This window comes from Cyprinus carpio, chromosome A12 (genome assembly GCF_018340385.1).
Source record: "Cyprinus carpio isolate SPL01 chromosome A12, ASM1834038v1, whole genome shotgun sequence".
NCBI classification, from domain to species: domain Eukaryota; kingdom Metazoa; phylum Chordata; class Actinopteri; order Cypriniformes; family Cyprinidae; genus Cyprinus; species Cyprinus carpio.
Genome location: NC_056583.1, coordinates 4,292,227 through 4,300,625, shown reverse-complemented (window position 1 = coordinate 4,300,625; position 8,399 = coordinate 4,292,227). Strand labels below are relative to the sequence as shown.

Below are 8,399 nucleotides of genomic sequence, written 5' to 3'. Positions count from 1 at the left end.
TCAAAGCTGTAGTTTGTAGTTGTGGGGTCAAACTATTAATTAACTGTAATGATGACTGAGAGATAAGCATCCTCAAAAACCTCATGTACAGTATCTTAATATGATACTCAAATTTTAACATGATTTTTCAAAAAATGTATGTATGGATAATTAAGTAAACCTAAGTTGCTTCAGTCCAGTAAGCGTTCATCTTCAAATATTACTAACAATATAAAAGTTATTCTTGTGTTTACTTTTAAATCAGTAAAGATTTTATAGCAAAAAGACACATGAACCACTAAAAGGGCTTTTTCTTACTAAAAAACCATAAACTGTCAATCAAGATGACAGAAGGCATATAGTAGATTGTGTACAACAGGTTTTTGATGTTTTTTCATGTTTTGGTCATTTTGATCATTTACGGGCCTTAGGAATTTGCATATCATATTCTGATACAGTAGGCTTTATAGGTTAATTGTGTTTTTTTTTATTATTCAAGTGGCAGCTTAATCTGACTCAAGAACTGCCCACTTAGACAAGCAACACTCGTCTGGTCTGCATGTAAAGTGACTTTCACCTCTCAGATAGTTTGATTCCACAATAATACACTGACTTGAAAAAATAAAGAGTTCAAATGACAGAGACCGTGAACGCCAGGTACATAAAATACAGCTTATTTCACACAGACATAACACATCCATCTAGTTTACGTTGCTACTACTTTTACTTTTTCTGCTAATATTCCTTTGCTTTGGCATTGTTGACTTTATGCACCACTGCATGTCAAGACAATGATGTTATATTAAATATGATTGAATTTTTTCACATTTTTCCAAGGTTGCATGTGGATTTATGTTGTGCAGTGATTCTTCCAGTAGGTGCCACTCTTCTGAAACACATTGTCTTGTGTTGGTGTCATTGTGTGCAGGGTGTCAGAGCTGCTGCAGGGTAAAGGAGCAAGGAAAGGCTGGACATTACCAGGGTAAAGCCAATAGTTTGGTAAAGAGAGCAGAAGCTGAGGCTTTACTGAAGGAGCACAGCTGCAAACTCACCGCAGGAGAGGAATAAAAGGACTGCAGACATACACTGATATTCAGCTGCTGTCATGATCATCCAGACTCTGTTTACACCAAACACATGCATCATGTTGTGACACGTCAAAACTAGATTTTTTTGTTGCAGTCAATGAAACAGTCTACGTCGCAACACATCATGATGCACCTTCAGTTGATAGAGGCTCCATTTCTGTTTTTGATCCAATTCATAACTATTTTTTTCCTGGTCTTCAAAAAAAATACCATAATAATAAACAATAACATTTTTTTTCTTTTTTTTTCATTTTGTTGTTTTATTAGTTATACTGTGTATTAAACTTCTGACTTGTTGCATCAAAGCCAGCTTGTGATGTTTTGGACGTTCACATTTAATTAATTTTACTAGTAATAATTTGAAGAGTACCAATGTGTAATTTGAAGAGTACCAACTCAGGGTTATATGAATGAGTTGTTTGATGATTGTCTTCAGTTTGATCCAAATTAAATGACTCCATGGCCCGTGAAGTTGAAATTGTTTTAATATTTTATTTTTTGCTTTTGTTCATTTGAAGTAATCCTTCAGAAATCACCATAATGCACATAATTCATTGGAAAAACAAAAAATACTCAATTAAATGCATAAGAAGAAGAAACTAGCAGCAGTTTCTAGTAAGACATCTTATATATAAACATATATGTATGTATGTAATATGCTGCTCTTGAATCATTGGGCTGTGTGTTGTCTTTTTATGTCTTTTTTTGTCAAAGTAGAACAGTTCACCTGAAATTGAAGGTTATGTCATCATTTGCTCAACCTCATGTAATTCCAAAATCATGACTTAATTTATTTTGTTGAACAAAATAGATATATAAAAAGAGATATTTTGCAGAACATTCAAGCCACTCGTTTCCATACAGTTAAATTTGGCAGGTTTTTGGCTCTCTCCATGTCATGTGCTATAATCCAAGTCTTTGGGATGTGTATGTGTGTTGAACAGAACCAAATTTAATGATGAAAATGTTTATTTCCAGGGTGAACTGTTCCATTTCAAATCACAGAACAGGCCTGGAAAAAATCAGTGCGCATACATACTGTACATTTAGAGCAGTAGTTTTGTTTTATTGGGCCAGTGATCACCCAGACATAAAGCTGATGGAAGACTGTATTGTATGATTTACTCATGCCCTACTGTACCACAGAGCTTGTGCTAATAAACAATCTTCCAGTTGATATTGTTTTTTGAGGCTATGGATTTATAGTGCAACCAGATAAGCTCCACACTTGACTCACACTGTTTTTTATTGGAGTTGATTTGATTAATCAAATGTGTTTATGGGTAACATGCAATAATCAGTTTTTAAAATTCTTTCATATGACATTTTATATACTACATAAAATATTAGTAGTTTTAAAATACATTCATATATATATTTCTAAATTTAATTTAGTGTAAAATCTTGATACATTGTGTCAACAAACTTTGTGTTTTTGTAGAAAGTATATATAAAAAAAAAAAAGCAAATGAAAACAACAATACTAAGCAAGATATATTTTCAGTGTTTTATTAAAAATGACCTAAAGCATTTCCAAAAAAATAAAATATTACAGAAAATACATCAAAAAAAGTCCACATCTTAGGATGGACAAAATTTGTTGTCCGGCATACATATACTCTAGTTCATAATTTCAGTTCTCAAAAAGAACTTAACACAAATGCCAGACCTTTTCATGTAGATCCAAAGGCACTAATATAAAAAACACTAAAACTCTACAAATCTTTATCTCCCACAACGCACCACTGTAATGTGTTTATAACAGTGCTTAATTTAAACTGTAAGTATCTGCATCCCTTAGTTAGAAAACACGATTTCAAACAGGCAAGTTGTTCACTGGCAGTGTTCCTTGGACTGATGGGATGAACCATGGAAAACACGCTAGTTTGAAATACTGTAAATAGTTGTGTAGTTTTGCTCCCAGTCTTGTGCAGTTCTTTTTCCCAGCTTAAAGCTGTTTTTTGCTTTGTAAAACCGAGGGCTCCGGACATGCAGTACGGGATGATGCTGACCGTGACGAGGGGGAACGGTGGCGCTTCTTGCAGAAAGACAGCAGGTAGAAGAGGGCAGCCGGTGTGTGTGGGAGGCTTGATGGTATCAAGAGATGCAGCAGAGACAGAGAGGGCGATGATAAAGGCTATCCTGACCTGAGCGCTGCTGCTCTTCTCTGCTTTCCCGCGGTACAGTGGGGAGTGAAGGCCGAGTCCCAGACCAAACAGGGTGCCCATGTTTCTCAACAGGCTGGCGAACGGTGTGGTGTCCAAATGGACCCAGGCTGGATTGACGCGCATCACCGCTGGGCTTTCTCAGGCAGTCACAGCAGATCCGCACACCCAGAGCTTTGAGAAGCAGGTACAAGGCCCACCGCAAAAGAGAGCAGGAACAGTGTGATGTTGAAGTAATTCTTTAGACTGGCACTGTAGATCCATTTCTGTCTGTTGAAGGCCTCGGCAACAACCATGCCTGTGAAAAACAAGAATAAAATTCATTCATTTTATTACCTCAAGCCATTTGTAACATTTTTGTCCTCTTTAACCGGTACACTACTGGTCAAAAGTTAGAATAATCGCAATTTGTGTTTGTGTGTTTTCAAAAGAAGTGTCTTATTCTCGCCAAGGCTGCATTTATTTGATCTAAAAATACAGTAAAGATTGTAATGTTTTCTATTTCAAAATAATTTATTCCTGTGATCAAAGCTGAATTTTTCAGCATCATTATCCAGTCTTCAGTGTCACATGATCCTTCAGAAATCATTCTAATATGCTGATTTGCTCCTCAGTTATTATCAATTATTACTGGTGCTCAATTAATTACTTTTAATTAATTTATAATGGTTCTTAATATAGTCTATGTTGGAAAAAAAAGTTTTGCTACTTAATATTTGTGGAAACTGTGATGCATGTTTTGTAGGATTCTTGATGAATAGAAAGCATTAAAGAATATAATAATAGAAATACTTTGTAATATTAAATGTCTTTACTGTCCCTTTTGATCAGTTTAATGCATCATTGCTGAATAAAATTATTTATTTATTTATTTCTTACTTACCCCAAACTTTTTGAATGGTAGTGTATCAGTCTCCAGAAAAATATTAAGGCAGTAAAACAAACATAAACAAATGTTTCCTAAGCAGCAAATCAGCATATTAGAATGATTTCTGAAGGACACGTGACACTGAAGACTTGAGTAATGATGCTGCAAAAATTCAGCTTTCGGCATCACAAGAAGAAATTACATATATTAAATTAGAAAATAGATATTTTAAATTCTGGTTTTCTGAACCGCTTAATTGAAATACATCCTGCGGAAAAACTTGATGTGGGAAATGAGCTTGCGATGAAGACTCGAGGAGAGACAAACACAGACCTGGACCGTCCAGAAGAGGCCCAAAGTGAACCACGCAAGTATCTGATTAAAAAACAGATAGTACATCATAAACATACTGCAGAGGTAAACTATCTATTTTGAAACAGAAGCGGTGTGAAAACAGTCTCATTGTGATAAAGATTGACTTACAGGCCCTTAGACGAGCTTTTTTCTTCTCTTTGCTTAGCATTATGGCAAGGATTGAAGTGACCAATGTGTAGTAAACACCAGCAGCCCCCATGAAAGCATGACCAGATGGGCTTCCTGCACGGGCAAGAAGCAGCTAAGTGATCAAGTGCTCTTTGGGTGTATGATGGGAACAGGTGATAAATGGATTAGTATGGAACTTTAGAGGGAGAAAGATCGCACCTGGGCCGGGTCTCACAGGTCGTGGGATACTGCTCAATATGTGGCGTTGAGCTGTTGATGTAGTAAGAAGTCTCATGGACCCACCAGTATGGATCGTTCTCCAAACAGGATCCTTAAATAGATGAATAGAAACAACATAAAATTCAACCATGATTTCTATTTGACAGTTAAAACTTTATTGGTCCTTTTGCTACCACTTGAAAGACCATTGATTGAGCCAGTCTCCCATCACAGCCACCCAGATGAGCTTGATCCCCGACTGATCCTTTCAGATGGAACCAGATGGGAAAGAAGATGAAGAAGGTGTTCTCAGATCTGCCGCAAAGGGATACGGAAAAGAAACCATCCTTGGGCATCTTTGTAATGTGGGTCTGCAGGTATTGGGTGCTACTTCACTCCAAACCCGTGCAATGTGTCCATCACAGCATTCATGTTTAGACTTTCTCTAAGGCACTATGTGTTATAGAGCTGGTCAAGAGTGATAGTCCTCCAGCCTGCCTGTGGTTTTATACTAGCAGACCCACTACCACAACGCATGGACAAAACGATCTTTGAACCTTGCACATGTGTAATAAAACACAGAGTGGAACAGAAAAAAAAACGTCAGAGTTAAGACCGTGTTTGTCCTGTCAGAACAGATAACGCACAAACAAGTTCAAGAGAAAAAGGACATAGAAAAGACGTAGCAGTGAGTCATTGAACTAATCTTATGACCTCAGAAACACATCCAACCTCTGTCAACATCTGTAACTCTATTTCTAAATATATCCTATTTTATATATGTGTGTGTGTGTGTGTGTGTGTGTGTGTGTGTGTGTGTGTGTCTGTACTAATAAATATAAAATGTATTTATTTAATAATAAGATATATAAATATATCTATTAATATTCAAAAATCTGTCTATTTGCATGATTTATAAAGCATTAGGTTATGAGTGATTCTTACAATAATATATATATATATATATATATATATATATATATAGTATATATATAGTATATATATATATATATATATATATATATTATATATATATATATATATATATATATATATATATATGTATATAGTATATATATATATATATATAATTAAACTCAATATATTTAACTCCTACCGTATGACAAAAAGAATGTTATTAGATGAAAGTGATTACCTCAACCCCAAAAATGAAAATAAAGAAAGCATAATTATTAATCACTTACCCCATCTGCCCAAACCCGTAACAAGTCCGTTTATTTTCGGCAAATCAATTTAAGATAGTATTCTGATCGAAGCTAATCTTTTTCATAGTCCTTTATGGACCTTGTTACTATTTATTTGCCTTGGACAGCCTATGGGACAGTCACAGGGGGCCTCCCGGCTTTCATCCAAACTAGCTTAAATTGTGTTCCAAAGATGAAATGACAACGACATGGGGGTAAGGATTAATGACAAAAATTTTCAATTTTGGGTGGAGTATCCCTTTAAATCATTTTTGAATTTTAAATCAGCATGAAAAAAACAGTATTACAAGTGTAAATACTTTACAAATTGAAATATAATGTGCTGTTGTAAAACAAGTTTTATTTTATTTATTTTGACAAATCAAGCATGGTTATGATTATTCTATAGACTCCACGCTATTTTTGACTTTTTGGAAAAACTAGAGCAAAATGTACCCAAACAAAAAAAAGGGAATCCTATTTAGGAGATAATGTCAGTGTTATGGGAAACTGTTGCTTTCAGACTGCTTAAATAGGCACTTGCTGATTTGTGTTGAATTGGTTTGTTTACACGTGCATACATAAGCAAAATCAATCATTACTTTGATCAGTGATGCTTCATGACAAGCATAACTGTAATCAATGCAAGGCTTTTTTGTTAGTTGTTAGTCATTTGTATCTGATACTTGTAGTGTTTGTTCATCTTTCCAAATGCTACAGACCATCTTTGCACAAAAAAAAGAAGAAAAATTATAGTGGTGTTTCCTGGTACAAAACGCACTGTAAGTGATTTTGGATTTGTCACTTTTCAATATGCTAATCAATATAGCTCTCACTCCCTGTTTCTATGATATTTTGGTGCCAAGACAAGAGTGGGGCCCAAGGACTTCACACACTTCCCCCAAATCCAAACCTTTGTGAAAAAAAGAGTGTAGCTTGAATTGAATTGAATGATATGAGGAAGTCCGCTTCCAACATTAAATAAAAAAATTAAACAGGTAATATGGGATTTCCTTTATCTCACAATTCTGATCTCTTTTTCTTGCAGTTCATAACTTGCAATTGTGGAAAAAAATAAAATCAGAATTGCAAGATATGAACCGCAATTATGAGGAAAAAGAAAGTCAAAATTGCAAGATAAACTGCACGAACTGAAAGTGGAAAAAAAGTCTGAATTATCTTTACTTTATATTTATTCAGTGGTGGAAATGGGGCTTCCATAGAATGCGACTTATAGTGTACCTACAAATCTAAAAGAAATGTTTTCATTTTAGTCCTTTTTTTTAATTACTTTTAGATAATATAATATTACTGAAATAAAAGCAATACTCTAATGGTGGCCCACTTAAAGAGAGAACTGTCATGTCCATATTTCTTAAGAAGATATCACACCTCAAAATTAAAGCTTTGTCACTGAATTACTTTTCCCAATTCACTATCTCAAACCTGCCATTTTGAGAATATCTGCTGAATGCAAGCAGTGTCGCTTCTTCTGTGTTATTTAACGCTGCACGGATGCACCGTTTTCGCTCTCAATCAAATGGGTGCAATAAAACTGAAAATCGTATCCTTTGTGTCAGGTCGCTGAGCAGAGCATCAGCTGCTTGCATTCCATGGATATTCTCCAAAATGTTGCTATATGATGGAGAGACAATGGAGGAAATCTAATTGTTGAACAGTGTCGATGTTTTTGTTTACTTCCATGCTGAGGCAAAAGTATGCCTGGGCCACTTCATAATCGCGCTATGGTTTGAACCACTGATGGCAGATGGACTATTCTGACAATGTCTTTCTTATACTCTTCCTGGACTTTGACGAGTAGCAATTTACTTGGCGATTCTAGTGGACAGTCTACAAGACTCACGGCTTTTATCTCAAAATATATTAACCAAAGTCAAGACCTAACAGAGCTTTACTGGTTTGGGCAACGCATTATGGGGGTAAGTGGGAATACTGGCAGAATTTTTAATTTTGGAGGTGGAGTTACCCGCTAAATTACATTCTTAAGTACACTCTTCAAATGTTTTGTTGAAGCTTTTAGGTTTACTCAAGTTGTTGTGCTGGATTCTAACATAGTAGAAAGCTCATGTAAGTACTTTGATTTTATTTTTAAACATAGTAGTGTTGAGCATTTAAGATTATAAGTAGTTAAGGTAATACTTTAATGAATAAAATGTAACTTAATCTGTTACAAATGCAAAGCAATATATTGAAATATACAAACATACACATTTCAATTGAAACACCATTCAAGTATATGTTTTAGCTTTATCATAAACAATAATACTGACATTACATTCAGCTCTAACCAAAGATAGAAGAAATAATTATATATAAATACACATAAAGATGTATTTAGGTGGGTCAAAAAACACTCTTAAATTTTAGCTTA

The 8,399-nt window shown here is 34.9% G+C and overlaps 1 pseudogene; it reads right to left on the bottom strand.

The window, feature by feature from the left end:
• Window positions 1–2,560: 2,560 nt before the first annotated feature.
• LOC122147102 lies at window positions 2,561–5,269 on the bottom strand (annotated as a pseudogene).
• Between the last annotated feature and the right edge of the window lie 3,130 nt (window positions 5,270–8,399).